The 20,815-nt window shown below is 42.8% G+C and overlaps 4 non-coding genes across 4 annotated transcripts; 2 read left to right on the top strand and 2 right to left on the bottom strand.

The window, feature by feature from the left end:
* The first annotated feature begins 7,220 nt into the window (after positions 1 to 7,220).
* trnad-guc (transfer RNA aspartic acid (anticodon GUC)) lies at positions 7,221 to 7,292 on the top strand. Its single transcript has one exon. It is a non-coding gene; the product is annotated as a tRNA-Asp (tRNA).
* A 5,084-nt stretch (positions 7,293 to 12,376) lies between these two features.
* Positions 12,377 to 12,450, top strand: trnad-guc (transfer RNA aspartic acid (anticodon GUC)). The gene has a single exon. It is a non-coding gene; the product is annotated as a tRNA-Asp (tRNA).
* A 2,491-nt stretch (positions 12,451 to 14,941) lies between these two features.
* On the bottom strand, positions 14,942 to 15,013 carry trnad-guc (transfer RNA aspartic acid (anticodon GUC)). Its single transcript has one exon. It is a non-coding gene; the product is annotated as a tRNA-Asp (tRNA).
* A 957-nt stretch (positions 15,014 to 15,970) lies between these two features.
* trnav-aac (transfer RNA valine (anticodon AAC)) lies at positions 15,971 to 16,043 on the bottom strand. Its single transcript has one exon. It is a non-coding gene; the product is annotated as a tRNA-Val (tRNA).
* Positions 16,044 to 20,815: the final 4,772 nt, after the last annotated feature.

Here is a 20,815-nt window from a genome sequence, read left to right as displayed (position 1 = left end):
ATACAACCATTAGATGTAAGTCTCATCGCTGAGGCTAGTATATAAACCTTAGTATGGTAATATGGCCATATTGTCTCTAATGAGCCTCACAAAATTGTACCAAGCGGACCAGTTCGTAGCTGGATTCTTCACCGATCTTTTATACCTTCTCCAGAACATAAATGTCGTTTGGTTCTCCAATTCTGTGAGGTGGAAGAATCCTTTGTTCTCTCCATGAAAACACTCTGTCTCCTTATACTGGGGCCATGAGGCAGGACATTCTCCTTTGGAATTTTATGACCGGCTTCACACAGCCTTGTGTCAGAAGTATAGAGGTCGGGGGATGGTGCATGGAAAACCCAGAGGGCAACGTCATGACATACCCCCCCGGTGGTTTGGAACTTGTTTATCCTGCAAGTTACAAATCAACATAAAATCATGACCACGTGATGTCCCGTTTGTAGATCATCGCTGCAGTCCCCTCTGGTGGTTGAACTTGGTATGCTCTCTGAAAGCGGAGCAGTCCACCACAAGGATTGGCAGTGATGTCCGATTGGTGGTCGCTGTTGCAGTCCCCTCTAGTGGTGTACCTTGGTAGGTTCCCTGGAAGCTGCAAAGTACCCCAGGAAGGGCCAGGGAATGTCCTGGTCGGTGATCGCCGTTGCGGTCCCCCACTCTGGTGGTTTACCTTGGTAGGCTCTCTGACAGTGGGCATGCCGCCATAAGGATAGGCCGTGGGTGTCCGGATTGGGGTCGCCGTTCTGGACCCGTCGTCCAGACTGGAAGATCTGGGCAGTAACTTAGGCAGATGTTAACAACGCACACACACTCATGAAATATATATAATTACATTCATTCCCCAATGAGCGGCGTTGTGGCACTAAGTGATGGTTGTATGGGGACTTTGTTTATGGCTCTATCACTTCCTAAGTGTCAAAGGAACTGAATCGAAAAGGAATGAAAGCATAAACAAAAGATATACAAAATATAGTTCTCACACAAAAATCATCTAATTGGACTGTGTTCTATATACGTCCAATGTTCTGGCAAAATTATTATCATGGCATTGTCTCTAATGACATATCTAGGGTTTTCCTACTTGGTGTGTTGCTTAGGCACTATCCTAAGTTGATAACTATATGATAAGTCTACAGCTGTAATGCACTAGTTTTGGGCAGTCTACAGGGATGACCTATGGACTTCTGGGAAGAAAACTGGTGAATGCTGTAGAGTCAAAGGCCTAGAAGTAAATGTTCAACTTTACTAAGGCTGGTATATGTCTCAGCCTCCAGTATTTATGCTGCAGTAGTTTATGTGTCGTGGGGCTAGGGTCAGTCTGTTACATCTGGAGTATTTCTCTTGTCTTATCCGGTGTCCTGTGTGAATTTAAATATGCTCTCTCTAATTCTCTCTTTCTCTCTTTCTGTCTTTCTCTCGGAGGACCTGAGCCCTAGGACCATGCCTCAGGACTACCTGGCATGATGACTCCTTCCTGTCCCCAGTCCACCTGGCCGTGCTGCTGCTCCAGTTTCAACTGTTCTGCCTGCGGCTATGGAACCCTGACCTGTTCACCGGACGTGCTTGTTGCACCCTCGACAACTACTATGACTATTATTATTTGACCATGCTGGTCATTTATGAACATTTTAACATCTTGACCATGTTCTGTTATAATATCCACCCTGCACAGCCAGAAGAGGACTGGCCACCCCTCATAGCCTGGTTCTTCTCTAGGTTTCTTCCTAGGTTTTTGCCTTTCTAGGAAGTTTTTCCTAGGGAGTTTTTCCTAGCCACCGTGCTTCTTTCACCTGCATTGCTTGCTGTTTGGGGTTTTAGGCTGGGTTTCTGTACAGCACTTTGAGATATCAGCTGATGTACGAAGGGCTATATAAATAAATTTGATTTGATTTTATATATTGCTTGGGCCCTTAAGTGGTCCTAGCATAAATCCTAATTGGATGATCCGTTGTGCATGTGTGTTTATGCTTACACAATTGCGCATGTCAAGGGAAGAAAACCAAGTATCCTGGCAGATTACAACTTGTTCAGAATGAGTCTGACGTAGTCAGGTAATTTTCAGGTCAATGCCTGGAAGTCAGTCAGAATTGGTGTCAAGGGAGTCTGTAGTAGTTTTTCTACAAGTCACTGTGTCTTCCACTATTGTAGTGGCGATAGGTATGAAGTCTATTTCATAGCTATGTTATCCACGGAGGAGCTAACCTCATGACGGAAGTACTCTTTAAGTATTGGACCAGTCGTACGTGGTGTGATCATGGTTCATGACTTCTTATAATTTTCCTCCTGAATGGAGGGTCCTATTTATTAGTGACATGTGTGTTAACCATTGGAAGAGTGCACTGGAGATTCCCCTCTATGTGTTGCACTCTGAGTGACTCCTATGTCGCTGTTGTCAATGGTAATTTGATTGGTTAGGTCTCTAACCTTCTTACTGATTGTAGCTGGACTGACTGTTGCTAGTATTGCTACTGGTACTCAAGGGGACCAGTTATCCTACCTATTTATTCTGAAATATTATCTACCAGAACACATGATTGGAGCATTTTACTAGTTGTATTGTGGTTGACCTTCACATGGCAAGGAATGATTATTGTAGCCATTTGTTTTGGAGGTGGACAAGTCCACTGGACTTCCTTTACGACCAGTGTGGTACACCTCAGTACTATCTTAGATGTCTTCTAAGATAATCCCCGTCTAGGGGCCTGTCTGCTTCTCACTGTTCTCATAGGGGAGTTTACAACTAGATTTGATTTATGCTCTGGCGGCCTCGTACGGTGTTGTCCGTAGTCTCGACCCCCCACCGGCCTCGATGAGGCTCATCATGGGTCTGGGCTACTATTCCCCCCCTTTGTGTCTCGGGACCCCCCCCACCAGCGGGTGGTGTTGGTGTCCGATGCGCAAACGAAAAGATTGGACCCTATGTACGAGTTGTCAGCGGCCGCGTTTTTATGAGAATGGCCGTCAACCAAAATCTCCTGGTGTTTGTGTTTCAAAACGCTCAGTGGCTGTCGAGGCATGTCAGTCACCACCGCATCCACGTGTGGCAACCTCTTCAGTACCTGCGAACTGAGACGAGGATATCGGTCTGTGATATCGCAAAGTGTTTCACCAGTGGGAGTCATCGGGTCAGTTGCTGGACTGACGCCATTAGTGTCATTGTAAGGGGTGACAGTCCCCAACAAAGCGGAAGGTGTATCATCGGAAGCAGAGTATACTCTGCGCATCAATGTTTTTCTTGCTGAGACGGCCGCAGTGCTTGCGGAAGTGTCCAAAGGGCAAGAGAAGTTCATCTCAACTATCGTATTGCACGACTGCAAGGAGGAGGGAAGTTGCTTATTCACAGAGACAGCTGGCTCGAAATCATGAAAAGAATGGTCAATCAGGTTGGCTGATGGAATGTGTCAAGATAACGTAATATCTCCTTGGATCGGATTCTGTACCAAGAGGTTTCTAAACGTCTTTTTCCCAAGGGTTGCTTTCGACAGATACCCTTCGTGAATGACTGCGTTGCAGCTAGCGTTAGGGGAAGACAGTGTGGTCAGTGGAGAAGGCACTGTGGCCTGTGACCATACCTGGTTGGTTTTCCAATCCATCAATGGGAGTAACCGATCCATGAAAGTCTGCTCCAAGTAGCAGGGGTACAGTTTCGAGGCTGGTAACATACACAGGGGTGAACGAGCGATACGTCCTGGAAGTGTAGTTTCAGCATGACTCTCAATGTGAGAGGCGAGGTAGTCTGAGTGACCCCTCGAAGTGTAGTGTCGCATCGTTCCACTTTTAACCAACGTTTAGTTGGCTTCAAAGCTCTTTTGAGATCATCGAACAATGTTTGAGAGATGAGTGATATTGTCACACCCGAATCAATTATCGCATGACAAGTTAAGCAGTCCTCCAGGACTGTTTCCAGGTATGGCCGTTTAGATTCGTGGTTAGTGGACATATTCCCCACAAAGTGGAGTGGTCGTTCGCAACGACGTGATGTGCCATTTCTGTTCAAGGTGGAAGCAGATTGACTTTTCCGATTTTGAGTGGGCTTGGCTTTAACAAAGCGTTTGACCTTTTTCTTCGCAACCTTTGTATCAGAGTCTATAGACAAAGGGGCTTGTTTCTTGATCAAGTGGGCCCTGGATAGGGTCTTGAATGAGAGCGGGAGAAATTTGAACTTTAATGTCCTTGCTATGGGTGTTAATTCCTGCGGACCTGGTGTCCGGTAATTCCCTGTCTATTCCTTGTGACTTATCTTTTACCCTTTTCTCAAATTGTTCTCGCTTTAGTTCTTCCCATAGTGGGACTTCTGGAGAACATTGGTCTACGTTTTGATCGTCCTTCAACCCTTTGTTACCCTTGTGCTCTGACACTTTTTGTGGGTTGGGTGCAGGAACGTAGCGAACAGGTCGATTGTAGCGGTAGTCATGTTGATGGCGACGTACTTTACAGTTATTTCGACCGCGGAGGTTATTGGAATCATGGTTTTGCCTGATGTCTATGGTTGAAAGTGCTCTTTGTAGAGATTGGAGTTAATACTATTCAGACAGACACCCAATAATATCAATTTCACGAGAAGAGGAATGGCCTACTCTGGAGAGGCTTGTGTAGCCTATAGCCCGGGGGTAGGCAACCCTGTTCCTGGAGTGCCACAAGTACTTTAATATAATGTTCCAACTAGGCACCACACCAACTAAGTCAAGTGATCAGTTCAATGATTGCCTAAATTCAACACATCTGGTCTTCCAGGTCAGTTCAATCAAAAACATGAAGTGCCAGCGGCACTCCAGGAGCAGGGTTGCCTACCTCTGCTATAGCATGTTGCGCACTGGAACAACCGGAAGAGAGACGCTAGTGATGTATAGCAAACGTAAGAAACAAAATATTATACTGAACAAAAATATAAATGCAACATGTAAAGTGTTGATCCCATGTTTCATGAGCTGAAATAAAAGATCCCAGAAATGTTCCATACGCACAAAAACCTTATTTCTCTCAAATTTTATGCACAAATTTGTTTAAATCCCTGTTAGTGAGCATTTCTCCTTTCCCAAGACAATCCATCCACCTGACAAGTATGGCATATCAAGGAGCTGATTAAACAGCATGATCGTTACACAGGTACACCTTGTGCTGTGGACAATAAAAGGCCACTCTAAAATGTGCAGTTTTGTCACACAACACAATGCCACAGATGTCTGAAGTTTTGAGGGAGTGTGCGATTGGCATGCTGACTGCAGGAATGTCCAACAGAGCTGTTTCCAGAGAATTTTATGTTAATTTCTCTACCATGAGCCACATCCAACGTCGTTTTAGAGAATTTAGAGAATACAACCAACCGGCCTCACAACCGCAGACCACGTGTAACCACGCCAGCCCAGGACCTCCACATCCGGCTTCTTCACCAGGGCGATTGTCTGAGACCAGCCACCTGGAAAGCTGATGAAACTGAAGATTATTTCTGTCTGTAATAAAGCCCTTTTCTGGGGAAAAACTAATTCTATTTCCTTCTAGGCCCACCCATGGATGCACCCCTGCCCAGTCATGTGATATCCATAGTTTAGGGCCTAATAAAAAAAATTCAGTTGACTGATTTCCTGATATATATCCTGAACTGTAACTCAGTAAAAAAAAAAAAATGTTGCATGTTGCGTTTATATTTTTGTTCTGTATAGCTAGATATTAGGCAGTTCATTAGCTAAATATAAGAGTTATAGGCTAAATATTTACCAGCCGATGTGCAAGGGAAAAAGTTAACAGATTGTGAAATGCCAGATCTAGTGCATTCCTCCAGGCTGCACTCTGTGGTCCCCGGGCACGCAAAGCTCCACTGTTGATTAGGCCTAGGCCTACGTTTTTAGACAATAAAATTATTATACCTGGGCTACAACAACACAGTGCAATGAGGAATGTATTATTGTTATCAAGTGAGTAAACAATTATTGTCTGTAGGTTGTAAACTGCAATGATGTAGGCTAATTTGAATAACCTCTCAAATGTCCCGTTTTATTTCAAGCTGATGTAACTGCATAGGCCTACAGCCTAGGCCTGATTATGCAATAATTTGGATCAGTTTGGGTCTATGCTCAACAGTTTAGAAGGTTTAAAAGACAACTCATATAATGTATTTTGTCAGGATGTAGCCCAGTGTTAAGATTGACCTATAGGAAAATATGGGCTTCTCCTTTCCAACTCCCTGCCTGTTCTTAATGCTGTAGCCTATTTTACATTCAGCAAGCAGGAGCAAGCGTGCATATCTCGTGCAATAAACTATGTGTAGGCTAAAGAAATAAATTGAAATAAGTGGTCAACAAGCTTTTGTAGTCTGGCTTTTCCTGGGACTCCACAAGATTTAAGAGGAATAGCCGTGGAAATGGAGAGGCCAGTGCGTAATTGCGAAACAGAACAATGACAGACAGGATCGAGATGTAGCCTATAGCTTAAATTAGAAGCATATTCATATTAGCCCATAATTCATAAACTCAATGTTAGCACAGTGATATAAAAATAAATCGAAATCATAGGTAGCCTGAACACTATGTGCGCTTGCGCTGAGTGCGCTTCCTCCCAGTCCCCTGATACCAGCTCTAAATGCCTAAAAGCTACCCTATTGTTTCAGTTTTTTAGGGACAAGAACTGTATCATACCTAGGCTACAACAACACAATGTAATGAAGAATGTTATTATTGTTTTCAGTTGAGTAGCCTACAAAACTCGAATCTAGGCTGTCAACTTCAGTAAATAGCCTATCTCAAAAGCCTGGCGTATTGAATGCATATTAATTTAGAAATAACTGCATCTAGCCTGCCTGATTGGGCAACCATTTAGTAGGCAGTTTAGCCTACAAGGTCCAGGCACGTTAGCTGGCCAGTAATATGTTGTATTTTCTCAGGATGTGTAGGCATAAATATGCTAATGCATGGATTTCTGGTGGCGCGCATATGAATTATGATAATGCAAAAGCATGGAGAAAGTTAATTATTCCCATCAGGCCCACTCCTTGAATGCCCTACTCTCTGAAGTTTGCAGTTGTCTAAATAAGCACTATTTTGCTCAACATATATATATGTTTTACCATTTTAGTGTGTGTATGTACTCTACTCTATTTATACTTTTCAACAGTAAAAGTTTCTAAAAATATGCTGGAGAACGTCATGCTCAACATCACTTTTAGCTCTAGAGAAAGGAAACAAACTAACTTCTTGTGAAAACTAGGTAGATTGTCTTAACGTACGCAGTCCTCGTTAGTATAGTGGTCAGTATCCCCGCCTGTCACGCGGGAGACCGGGGTTCAATTCCCCGACGGGGAGGAAAGTATTTTTTGAATTCTGTTATGAGAGATAACCACATAGTAGAAGGCAATTCATATCTTGACTTTGACCCCGTTCTATTTTGAGATTCTATCATAATGACATTCTGAATATGGCTGCCCCCCGCATTTAGAATAACACTCCACGTAGAATGAAATCACAGACAGCCAAACATCAATGGTCAGTGTTCACGAGGACTGCTCGTTGTATGGGTCAGTATCACAGATCTGGGTCAGTATCCCAGATTTGATTTATGTTGTTTGAACATACATACAGCACGAGGACAGTGGCGTTTAACCCACTGGTAAAATGGGTGGCGGTGGTCTGATAGTATATAAAGCAAAGGTCTGTCGTTGTAATTAGGGGTGTGAATGTTTAAACGTTCAAATGAAATTGGGATTCCAAACCGATAAACAGTCTGGATTAATGATTACACCCCAGCTCTCTCTTCTCTAATGATGTGAGTGTGTGTTCAGTCTTCGGTTCGTGTCGTGTAGAATATCCTAGCCTATTCATTGATGATAGGCCCTGCTTTACTGAAGTTGCAAGACATTGAAAGCCAATAAATTGCGAGATACAGCATTCATTTGTGAGATACAGCTTTTGATTGCCGATAGATAGGCCTAGTGCACGTTCTGACTTTGTCTGCCTGGTGGCCAACCTGTCTACACTGTACCCCTTCCCTCTCTCTATCCGTCTCTCGCCACCTCATTATGGAAGATGTGAGTATTTGTGTTCTCGGAAGTTCGGCATTCGACTCTTAGGAGTCGATTCCTATTGGAATCTAATCTTAACAATCAGAAATGGGGTCGACACAGAGAGTCGAGGAATCAATTATTTTGGAGTCGACTCTCTACCACTACGTCATCGTCGTTAACGGTTGTAAAAATGGCTGAGAAAGGCAAGCGACAGCAGCGAGGCATTACTTTGAGGTAAAGGAGTAGGAAATGCAATCTTTGCGAGGTGGAATTGAGGTTCAGTAATGGTAGTACAGGTGCAATGCTTAACCATCTGAAATGAAGCACCGTGACACCCAAACCGTTGCTGGCAGCAGCACAGATGCATTGTGAATTCACATGGAATTGTATGCATTTTTCTTATCGTTTAAACGTTAAGAAATTAATTTTTTTTTCACATCCCTAGTTTTAATGCTGTAAATCTTTAAAAAATATAATTGTCTCGAAAGACCATATAATTTGTCCATATTAATCCAACTAGGACCATACAATTTATAAATATGAAGCCAACTAGGACCATATAAATTAAATATGAATCTGGTTCAAAGGACCATGAAATGTATACATATTAATCTGTCTCGAGGGAACATATAATGTTAGTGTTTATAGATATGAATCCGCCTCGAAGGACCATACCATTAATATACTGAACAAAAATGTCAACGCAACATGCAAAAATGTCAAAGATTTTGCCAAGTTACAGTTAATAAATGAAATCAGGCAATTTAAATAAATTCATTAGGCCCTAATCTATGGATTTCTGGGCAGGGCGCAGCCATGGGTGGGCCTGGGAAGACAAGGCCCACGCACTTGAGAGCCAGGTCCGCCCACTTGGGGAGCCAGGCCCAGCCAATCGGAATGAGTTTTTCCCAACAAAAGGGCTTTATTACAGACAGAAATACTCCTCAGTTTCATCAGCTGTACAGGTGGCTGGTATCAACCGATCCCGAATGTGTGAAGAAGGTGGATGTGGAGGTCCTGGGGTGGTGTTGTTACACATGGTCAGCGGGTGTGAGGCCAGTTGGTTGTAATAGCAAATTCTCTAAAATGACATTGGAAGCAGTTTAGAGAAATTATTTGGCAACAGCTCTGTTGGACATTCCAGCAGTCAGCATGCCAATTGCACTCTCCCTCAAAACTTGATACATCTATGGCATTGTGTTGTGTGACAAAACTGCACATTTTAGAGTGGCTTTTTATTGTCCCCAGCACATGTTGCACCTGTGTAATGATCATGTTGTTTAATCAAGTGGATGGATTATCTTGGCAAAAGGGACGTAAACAAATTTGTGAACAAAATTAAGAGAAATAAGCTTTTTCTTTCTGGGATCTTTTATTTCAGCTCATGAAACATGGGAACAACACATTACATGTTGTGTTTATATTTGGAAAGACCTTCCTGGACTTACAGTAAGCTCGCTTTTGACCTGCTTTGTTTCCTGTTGTCACATGTGATTGGTGTGTTGTTGAACATGAAAGATGACAAGTTACTATACCTACTGGTAAAATCACTGTCAATGGTCTGTGATCTTCTGTTACTCAATACCTTGATCATTCTGTGGTCTCTAAGGAACATATCATTTATTCATATTAATCCGGCTAGTATGACAATGTAAATTATGTCAATCTGGCATGAAAAACCTTAGCATTTATATTTATCTCGCTTGAAGGACAATGTTGGTGTGTGTGTGTGTGTGTGTGTGTGTGTGTGTGTGTGTGTGTGTGTGTGTGTGTGTGTGTGTGTGTGTGTGTGTGTGTGTGTGTGTGTGTATATATATATGTGTGCCTATATGCCATGAAAGTGACTCGGCATTACATCATTCTTCCGGGTCAGTCCCCTAATTATTTTGAATGGGCTTGGCGATCATATATTACATTCTTGAAAATGCAGTTGTTTAAGATATATATTTATCAAATGATATTCGTGATTGTGGCTGAATTTACTCCTGCCAGATGCCTTTTAATAAACTTATTTTGGGTATGTGGGACGCTACCGTCCCACCTGGCCAACATCCGGTGAAATTGCAGAGTGCCAAATTCAAAAACAGAAATACTCATAATAAAAATTCATAAAACATACAAGTGTTATACATCGGTTTAAAGATTAACTTCTTGTTAATCCAACCGCTGTTAGGGTTGAACTGGCTATTTGTATGCATAACCTTTATAATATACCGGGGAAGCTATGCTACAATATTAAGTATATAAACTACGGATAAATCAACTGCTGAAGACAGGAAGACCGACACCCGGCGACAGGAAGTGCGTCACTAGGCTGGGACCTGCCTGCACGCCGACGTTAGGAGGAGCAAGTTTAAACCACGCTCCTCCTCCCTCTGACAGGCCAGCATTGAGCGGGAACTATCTCTGTCAGAGTATAAAAGAGAGAACAATAGAATGTGACGCTCTCTTCTTCTGTCTGCCCTGCGAGGTGTCACAGAGAGACCGTATACGAACGACATATTTACCATACACGTGTTTGCATTAATTAAAGTACAGCTAAATCAGAAGTTACTATGTGCTGACTATTTTGTTCTGATACCAGAAACGAATAAGACGCAACTTTAACACCGCGGTGTCAGATTTCAAAAAGTCTTTAGGGCAAAAGCATACCATGCGATTATCTGAGGACAGCGCCCAGCACACAAAACATTACAAACAGTTACCAGCCAAGTATTAGAGTTACAAAAGTCAGAAATAGCGATAAAATGAATCACTTAGCTTTGATGATCTTCATATGGTTGCAACTCACAAGACTCCCAGTTTCACAATAAATGTTTGTTTTGTTCGAGAAAGTCCCTCTTTATATGCAAAAACCTCCGTTTTGTTGGCGCGTTTTGTTCAGTAATCCAATGGCTCAAAGGCAGTCACAACTGGCAAACGAAAAATCCAAATAGTATCCGTAAAGTTCGTAGAATCATGTCAAAAGATGTTTATAATCAATCCTCAGGTTGTTTTTAGCCTAAATAATCGATAATATTTCAACCGGACAATAGCCTCATCAATATAAAAGAAAAACAAGAAAGGCGCGCTCTCGGTCAGGCGCAGGAAACAGCTCTGGCGACTTCCCAGGGTCCACTCACTCAAAGTGGTCTTACTCCCTCAATTTTCAGAATACAAGCCTGAAACAATTTCTAAAGACTGTTGACATCTAGTGGAAGCAATAGGAAGTGCAATTTCAGTCCTAAGTCATGGGATACTGTATAGGCATTCAATATAAAACTACAAACATTAAAAAATCCCACTTCCTGGATGGATTTTTCTCAGGTTTTCGCCTGCCATATCAGTTCTGTTATACTCACAGACATTATTTTAACTTTAAAGTGTTTTCTATCCAAATCTACCAATTATATGCATATCCTTGCTTCTGGGCCTGAGTAGCAGGCACTTTACTTTGGACACGCTTTTCATCCAGAGGTGAAAATAGTGCCCCCTACCCTAGTGAGGTTAATAAAATGTTGCGCTGACGAAGATTGCTCGACATTTTTGCCCTTTTAAGGCCATTGAAAAAGCTAACAAACGTTAGAAAACTACAGGGCTACTTCCTTGAAAATGTTGCAGCACTTTAGTTGCATGTTGACACAACCATTGGAAAAAAGTGTTGTTGTGTCGTAAACTCCATGTACAGTTGGATGAGATCACGGATGGCCAGAGGTCAACTGTCAAGGTCAAATACACCACAAGTCTCTGTTGTGCAATTGGTTAGTGCGTTAGACTCTTAAGCTATAGGTTGGTGGTTGGAGCCCACCCAGGGATGAGATTTTTCAATTTGTAGTGCTCCATGAAGTGACATCCTGGACTTGTAATGAGATTCCCTGTGACTTTGGCCTGCTGAGGGTCAATTCCACCAGAAGCTTCTCTAGCACAATCTGTTACCGTTTTAGACTTTCAATCTAAAGGTTGGTGCTTTGACCCCACCCAGGGATGACATTTTTCAGATTGTAGCGATGTGAACAGACCCTTCCTGACTTGTAGTGATCTTCCATGTGACTTTGGCCTGCTGAGGGTCAATGTAACCACATGTCTCTGTGGCACAATTCCTTGAAAATGTTGCGGCAGTTTCGTTACACGTTGACAGAATAATTGGAACAAAGTGTTGTTTTGTCATAAACTCCATGTACAGTTGGATGAGATCACAGATGGCCAAAGGTCAAGTGTCAGGGTCAAACACACCACAAGTCTCTGTGAAGCAATTGGTCAGCGCGTTAGACTGTCAATCTAAAGGTTGGTGCTTCGACCCCACCCAGGGATGACATTTTTCAGATTGTAGCAATGTGAACAGACCCTTCCTGACTTGTAGTGATCTTCCATGTGACTTTGGCCTGCTGAGGGTTAATGTACGCGCAAGTCTCTGTGGTGCAATTGGTTAGTGCGTTAGACTGTCAATCTAAAGGTTGGTGGTTTGAGCCCACCCAGGGACAGTGTCTTTACATTTCTGCTGATGTGGAAAGACCTTCCTGGACTTACACTAGGCTTGCTTTTGACTTGCTGTGTTTCCCGTTATCATATGTGATTGGTGTGTTGTTCAATGTGAAAGATGAGGATTTACTATACCTATTGGTAAAATGGTTGTCAATGTTCTGTGATCTTCTGTTACTCAATAGCTTGATCATTCTGTGGTCTCCAAGGAACATAGCATTTATTCATATTAATCCAGCTAGTATGGCAATGTAAATTATGTCAATCTGGCATGAAAAACTTTAGCATTTCAATTTATCTCGCTTGAAGGACAATGTTGGTCCAGTGTGTGTGTGTGTGTGTGTGTATATGTGTGCCTATATGCCATGAAAGTGACTCGCCATTATGATGGTGATGGTGGTCTTGGGGGCCTGGCCAGTAGGTATGGTGGTGGTGGTGGTGGTCTTGGGGGCCTGGCCAGTAGGTATGGTGGTGGTGGTGGTGGTCTTGGGGGCCTGGCCAGTAGGTATGGTGGTGGTGGTGGTCTTGGGGGCCTGGCCAGTAGGTATGGTGGTGGTGGTGGTCTTGGGGGCCTGGCCAGTAGGTATGGTGGTGGTGGTGGTCTTGGGGGCCTGGCCAGTAGGTATGGTGGTGGTGGTGGTGGTCTTGGGGGCCTGGCCAGTAGGTATGGTGGTGGTGGTGGTCTTGGGGGCCTGGCCAGTAGGTATGGTGGTGGTGGTGGTCTTGGGGGCCTGGCCAGTAGGTATGGTGGTGGTGATGGTCCGGGGGCCTGGTCCCATGGTGGTGAGGTGTACAGGGCCAGCTGCATGCCCCAGTTGCTGAGAGGCCTCATGTAGGCCAGGGAGCGGTCAATACCCTTCTCACAGTAGGCCTTGGAGGTCCGGAAGACCATTACCAGACGCTCCCACACTGTCCGGTAGCAGCCCTCTGCACTACCGTAGACCCTCCTCCAGCATAACCTGACACAGAGCGAGAGTGGGCTGAGATATTGGGATTGATTTATTATTTGGTCAATTGTCTGGATATTTTGGTTTGAAATGTGGAAGATGAGAGAGTCATATAACAGTCAAACATTTCTACCGTTTGTTGAATTTACTCAAATGACCATACAAAATGTGTCACTCGTTGGATCATAGTAGTGGCCAGTCCGTACACCACCCTGGTGTACGGACACTTGAGCGGTCAGGCACCCCCATTGGCCTCATACCGTTGACCGCACCCATCTGACCCCTAGCAAAACTCACCACATTCAGGTGAAACATAGACTTCAGTGCACTGCAAATCTTTTATTTAGGAAAGGCCTGGGGAAGGGGTTTGAACAGTAGTGCTTTGTTTTGTTAGATTCAAAGTGTGATCAGAATGTGTTGTTGAGTCTGGAAGTCATTCATAATAATTACAATATAAAATTGTATTTTATGCGCTTTTTAAGAAAACCAAATTGACTTTACGTAGTCACAGAGATTATCAGCAATATTTGAAAAAAGCAACAAGCAATAATATAAGCATTACTATAAGCATTTCTAGACCAGCGGGGGTTAAAATAGCAGTCTGATCAGGGGCAAGATATTCCTCTGTTTGTCCAGTGTGTGGCGCTGTTTAGTCAATACTTTTCTATTAGTGTTTTAATAGTCAACAATAGTATTGCTCTTTATGTCTTGGCTTGTCTGACCTGAAACTCGCCATCTCACAGTCCAGATACCCGTAGGAATCACTGGCCGGTGTTATGCCTAAATTCTCCCCCCCTTCGCCTTCTTCATTGCTGCGACTTGCTTGCTAGTTGAGATTTCTGCTCTTCACTCCGTTGTCAGTTTAGCCTACATTTCACTGATCTTCGTATAAGAAAGCATTTTTGTCTGCAGTTTTCAGTTTGGCTATTTGTTTCAAGAGTATGTGGCGGTTCTGGCTTGTATGGCGCCCTGGGCGAACCCCCCCTTCAGTGCACGCCTCTGCCCGCATCAGGAAGCTCGGGCCCTCGGCATGCCCATGTCGCCCGTACCTAAACCCACTTCCGATTTTTGTATTAGTCTATAAATACATCTCTTTGCAAAAATTCATCATCTATCCCATGTCTTATTCGACTAATATTTTTGAAAGTGTAAGGATAATAATTCAGCCATAGTTGTTCTGAAATGTTGATTGCTTGCCAACATTTTACTCCCTCCTCTATGTTTAATATAACAATCATACATTAATTATTAATTTCGGTTGCCTATCCTGTCGTGAAGTTTGTTCTATAGAAAGTATTTGACTCTGGTGTGTCACAGAAAGTATTTCACTTTAGCCACAAAATTAAGGAAATTAGAAGGGGTGAGAATTCTGGCAGGGGGGAGATTTTCGGCACATCACATGCACACTAGTCTGACATCCACTGCTGTCGTAATTGTAGTACTGGCCTGAAGAGACCGAGAGACCGTAAAGTCAAGATCTGAATGGCATCTTACTGTGAAGTTTATCTCACAGACAGAAATATAAAAAAAACTATAAAACAAATTCCTCCCCGTCGGGGAATTGAACCCCGGTCTCCCGCGTGACAGGCGGGGATACTGACCACTATACTAACGAGGACTGAAAGTTCGGTTTAAATTCAATTGTTATGTATTTAGCACACTGTATGTGGAATTGGCATATAACGGCCATAAACATTTTATGCTTTGGCATTGGTATTCCATACTACTGAGCGATTAATGCTTTTTGTGGTCGGTTCGGTTTCGGTTAGATTCTGAAAAAATAATCACGGTTTCTGATATTCAATGCGCTAGGCATTATATGGGTTGAATGCTGTAACAACACAGAATAAAACAACTAATAAAAGTCCTTCAATGGTATTGACTGCTTATCACTTATTAACCATCAGTTATTCACATTACTTTAATAAAATATTAGTTTTATTTGATGACTTTATTATTTAATTTCAAGTCATCTCATCTCTATAGAGCTGCTGTCTGCCAAAATCACTATTTTTGTAGCTCTTCAATGTAAATAATTCATACTTTAATGAACTTACAATCACTTAAATCATGTATTTTCAGGCTCGCAAAGTAACTGCTTTCTATTTCTATCACACACACACATAGGCCAGCCACAAAGCCACACAGTACGCACTGAGACAGAGGCGGAGAGAGAGCAGATTATCATTCCTATAATCTAAAACTAATATGGTGTGAGAGCAATCTTGAAATTACAAAAACGAACAAACTTAATCTCCGACTCCATTACAACCTGAAGGGGATAAAATTACATTTGAAATAAATGTATCAAATAATTAAATACTTTAAAAAAAAAAATCTAAATTATTTTTATTAAATACATTTGCCAAAATTATATATTTAGTCATGTCTGTATAGAAATAAATAATATAATTCAAAATCCTACTCCTGAGAGCATAATTTAGCCACCCAAAAATATATACCTGTGGATAAAGTGTTCCATTTCATAATTGCATGCCATAACTTGCTCTCCTGTTAAACTTGAACGCTTAAATACTGTGTATGAAAACAGCTATTATTGCCCGCCAAAAAAGAATGTTTCCGCCCGGTCTCGAACCGGGGACCTTTCGCGTGTTAGGCGAACGTGATAACCACTACACTACGGAAACTAGATGCTAGCTGATGCTGACTGTATAGTTTTATCCTTGTAACTAATCCTACAGAAGCACCCCAACTCTGAAATTCTGTTTTACCTGGCAGATGGACTACATGTCCTGCATGTACTGTATGTACTGAATGTACTGTATGTACTGTATGTCCTGAGTCAGGTGGAATCCCTACGCTACTATATATTATAGTTGTATTACATTATTATCAGTGGTACCTGGCGGACGGGTGACATGTCTTGGAGGTACTGTGTGTCCTGGATCAGGTGATAGTCCTGCAGGTCTACAGAGACTAACTTCAGGTTCAGGTCCTTCCAGTCGGCGGTGTCGTGGATCAGGTAGGCGATAACGTGCTGCCGCTGTTCGTCATTTAGAGGTCACAACAGACTCACTCATTGGGTGACATTTTCAAAGTGCAACATTTTCGTGCCTCTTGACTTCAACGTATATCGCGAACAACCAAGTTACATGCACATATCTTAAATCAGTACCAGTATTTAAAATTGAGAACTTTATATATGAAATTGTCTCAATGGTCCATATAATTTATTTTAATATGAATCCAGCTCGAGGGCCATATTGTTTCTTTGAATATGAATCCAGCTCGAAGGACCATATCATTTATGAATTGTAGCTAAATGTTGGTGCAGTGTGTGTGAATAGTTGTCTTATACCTGGTTCCCGAGGTCATGAGGGACTAAGTTCTCAACCTTTACGGGAGAATATCTGCCACTCGTCAGATGGCGTCTTTTCGTTCGCTACACCCGCAATAACATCTGCTAAATATGTGTACGTGAACAATAACATTTTATTTTAGTTGTTGGTTCACACAAAACCCACATACAGCGTAGAAGTGCACATCATATGTGTTGTACATCCTGTACTCCTGACCTATGGGGAGAAGAAAAGAGAGCATTCAACATGATCGAACTCCCACACACAGGCTCAGTGGGGGGGGAGTTTATCCTCCCCGTCTGGGAATTCAACCCCGGCCTCTGGCACTGTGTGCCCTACATATTGTTAGGGTTGAACTGGCTAATTGTATGCATAATAACTTATATAATATACTGGGGAAGCTATGCTAAGTACATAAACTACGGATAAACCAACTGCTGAAGACAAGAAGAACTACAACCGGCAACAGGAAGTGCGTCACGAGGCTGGGATCAGCCTACACGCCGACGACAGGAGCAAGTTTAAACCACGCTCCTCCTCCCTCGGACAGGCCAGCATTGAGCAGGAACTATCTCTGTTAGAGTATAAAAGAGAGAACAATAGGATGTGTCGTTCTCTTCTCTGTTTTGCCCTGCGAGGTAAAACAGCGAGACCGTATATATACGAACCACACATATACCACACACGTGTTTGCATTAATTAAAGTACAGCTAAATCAGAAGTTACTATGTGATGACTATTTTGTTCTATTACCAGAAACGAACTGTCGCAACATTAACAATATGTTTAAAAGACCCGCTCCAACTCACCTCATCTATCAGGTGATTTGCTTAACAAAAGGTACATTTTAATAGCGGTGCTGGTATCCACAAGTGTGTGTGTGTATGTGTGTAATCACACGAAATCACACGTAAAGACGCACAAGGGAAATTTGCGTACGAAAAAGAAAGGGTCAATTGACATACAATGTGTAGCATATGCCTACGTAATTGTCATGAAAATTCATAATAAACAGTTGTATTTATTCGCTATGCAGCCTCTGGGAGTTTTTGTTGGGAGTTCCTTTTGATTCGCCATAGATGTTCTACAGGGTCCACTGTACCTGAGCTCATGAGGATGTTGTAGCTAATAAACCCAATCTGTTTGTAAATAACTACAGTTGAAGTCAGAAGTTTACATACACCTTAGCCAAAAACATTTAAACTCAGTTTTTCACAATTCCTGGCATTTAATCCCAGTAAGAATTCCCAGTTTTAGGTCAGTTAGGATCACCACTTTATTTTAAGAATGTGAAATGTCAGAATAATAGTAGAGAGAATTATTTATTTCAGCTTTTATTTATTTCATCACATTCCCAGTGGGTCAGAAGTTTACATACACTCAATTAGTATTTGGTAGCATTGCTTTTAAATTGTTTACTTGAGTCAAATGTTTCAGGTAGCCTTCCACAAGCTTCCCACAATAAGTTGGGTGAATTTTTGCCCATTCCTCCTGACAGAGCGAGTGTAACTGAGTCAGGTTTGTAGGCCTCGTTGCTCGCACACACTTTTTCAGTTCTGCTCACAAATTTTCTATAGGATTGAGGTCAGGGCTTTGTGATGGCCACTCCAACTTTGTTGTCCTTAAGCCATTTTGCCACAACTTTGGAAGTATGCTTGGGGTTATTGTCCATTTGGAAGACCCATTTGCGACCAAGATTTAACTTCCTGACAGATGTCTTGAGATGTTGCTTCAATATATCCACATCATTTTCCTTTTTCATGATGCCATCTATTTTGTGAAGTGCACCAGTCCCTCCTGCAGCAAAGCACCCCCACAACATGATGCTGCCACCGCCGTGCTTCATGGTTGGGATGGTGTTCTTCGGTGTTACGTTCCCCAGTTTCTGTGTTGTGGTTTGTGTATTTTCATGTATGTATTTCAGGAAATGGATTCCTGAAATTCTCTACAAGCAGCTGATTGGTCAGCCCCATTGATGATTGGAGAGCTGACCCCGCCCCCTCGTCAGGACGCAGCTGTTTCCAATTACCAGCTCCTTCTGAAGCTTTATAAGCCAGTGTTCAGTTGCTCAGGAAAGAGATGATTGCTGAGAGAGGAGGCTGATGGCTATTATATTGGTTGTTGCTAACAGACATAAATGTGTCCTGTGTTGATTGTTGCTGGGGAGCTGATTGGTAAATTCTGTGTTGTTCAAAGTTTTGTTAAGTATTGTGTAGTAGCTGATTGGTTAAGCCTGTTGTATGTCAATAGGATGCAGTGTTTTGATTATTGAAATTGTTTGAGTTATTCTGTTTCATTTGTTCCCAGGGGGGAAGGGGAAGGCACCCAGGGAGTGCTTAGGCAAGAGGCCCGCGGGCGTACATAACCCGTAGTAGTTTACTGTCTATGCACACTAGGAAAGACCTGGGCGGACCATCCCCTGTATTTTGGTTAGTGCACCAGGTGGTGCTAGTTAGGTAAGTAGTGGGTTGGCAGGTAAGGTAGGAGAGGGGGCTTTGATAGTTACTTTCTTTGCTTTGGTTCCGTCCAGCCCCTTTTCCCCAAAATTACCGTGCGACGGAATAAATTCCCTGTAAACGGTATTCTCTGCCTTTTGTCATCCTTACTCACACCTACAGTCCCATACCTCTTTCACACCACGGAGAGTTGAGTTGTAGCAGGGTGTTGCGTTCCCTCTTCCGAGGGGTGTGCGTAACAAAATGGGGGCTCATCTGGGATTCCATTAAAACCACCGGACCCTGCTGCACTGAGCTCTCTGTGATTGGTGATTGAGGTGTGATGGTAGGTTGTGAGTTTGGGTGACTTGTTTAGTTTGTGTGTTCAGTAGACTGTACTGTACAAGATGGCTGCCTCAGCTGTTATTCTGTTTCATTTGTTCCCAGGGGGGAAGGGGAAGGCACCCAGGGAGTGCTTAGGCAAGAGGGCCGCGGGCATACATAACCCATAGTAGTTTACTGTCTATGCACACTAGGAAAGACCTGGGCGGACCATCCCCTGTATTTTGGTTAGTGCACCAGGTGGTGCAAGTTAGGTAAGTAGTGGGTAGGCAGGTAAGGTAGGAGAGGGGGCTTTGATAGTTACTTTCTTTGCTTTGGTTCCGTCCAGCCCCTTTTCCCCAAAATTACCGTGCGACGGAATAAATTCCCTGTAAACGGTAAATCTCTGCCTTTTGTCATCCTTACTCACACCTACAGTCCCATACCTCTTTCACACCACGGAGAGCTGAGTTGTAGCAGGGTGTTGCGTTCCCTCTTACTAGAGGCGTGCGTAACATTCGGCTTGCAAGCCTCCCCCTTTTTCCTCCAAATATAACGATGGTCATTATGGCCAAACAGTTCTCTTTTTGTTTCATCAGACCAGAGGACATTTCTCCAAAAATTACAATCTTTGTCCCCATGTGCAGTTGCAAACCGTAGTCTGGCCTTTTTATGGCGGTTTTGGAGCAGTGGCTTCTTCCTTGCTGAGCGGCCTTTCAGGTTATGTCGCTATAGGACTCGTTTTACTGTGGATATGGATATTTTTGTACCTGTTTCCTCCAGCATCTTCACGCGGTCCTTTGCTGTTGTTCTGGGATTGATTTGCACTTTTCACACCAAAGTGTGTTTATCTCTAGGAGACAGAACACGCCTCCTTCCTGAGTGGTATGACGGCTGTGTGGTCCCATGGTGTTTATACTTGTGTACTATTGTTTGTACAGATGAACGTGGTACCTTCAGGCGTTTGGAAACTGCTCCCAAGGATGAACCAGACTTGTGGAGGTCTACAATTCTTTTTCTGAGGTCTTGGCTGATTTCTTTTGATTTTCCCATGATGTCAAGCAAAGAGGCACTGAGTTTGAAGGTAGGCCTTGAAATACATCCACAGGTACACCTCCAATTGACTCAAATTATGTCAATTAGCCTATCAGAAGCTTCTAAAGCCATGACATAATTTTCTGGAATTTTCCAAGCTGTTTAAAGGCAGTCAACTTAGTGTATGTAAACTTCTGACTCACTGGAATTGTGATACAGTGAAATAATCTGTCTGTAAACAATTGTTGGAAAAATGACTTGTCATGCACAAAGTAGATGTCCTAACCGACTTGCCAAAACTATAGTTTG

The sequence above is a fragment of the Salmo salar genome, chromosome ssa07, assembly GCF_905237065.1.
Source record: "Salmo salar chromosome ssa07, Ssal_v3.1, whole genome shotgun sequence".
Taxonomy (NCBI): domain Eukaryota; kingdom Metazoa; phylum Chordata; class Actinopteri; order Salmoniformes; family Salmonidae; genus Salmo; species Salmo salar.
The sequence above is the reverse complement of the archived record's forward strand: the minus strand, read 5'-3'. Positions and strand labels throughout refer to the sequence as shown.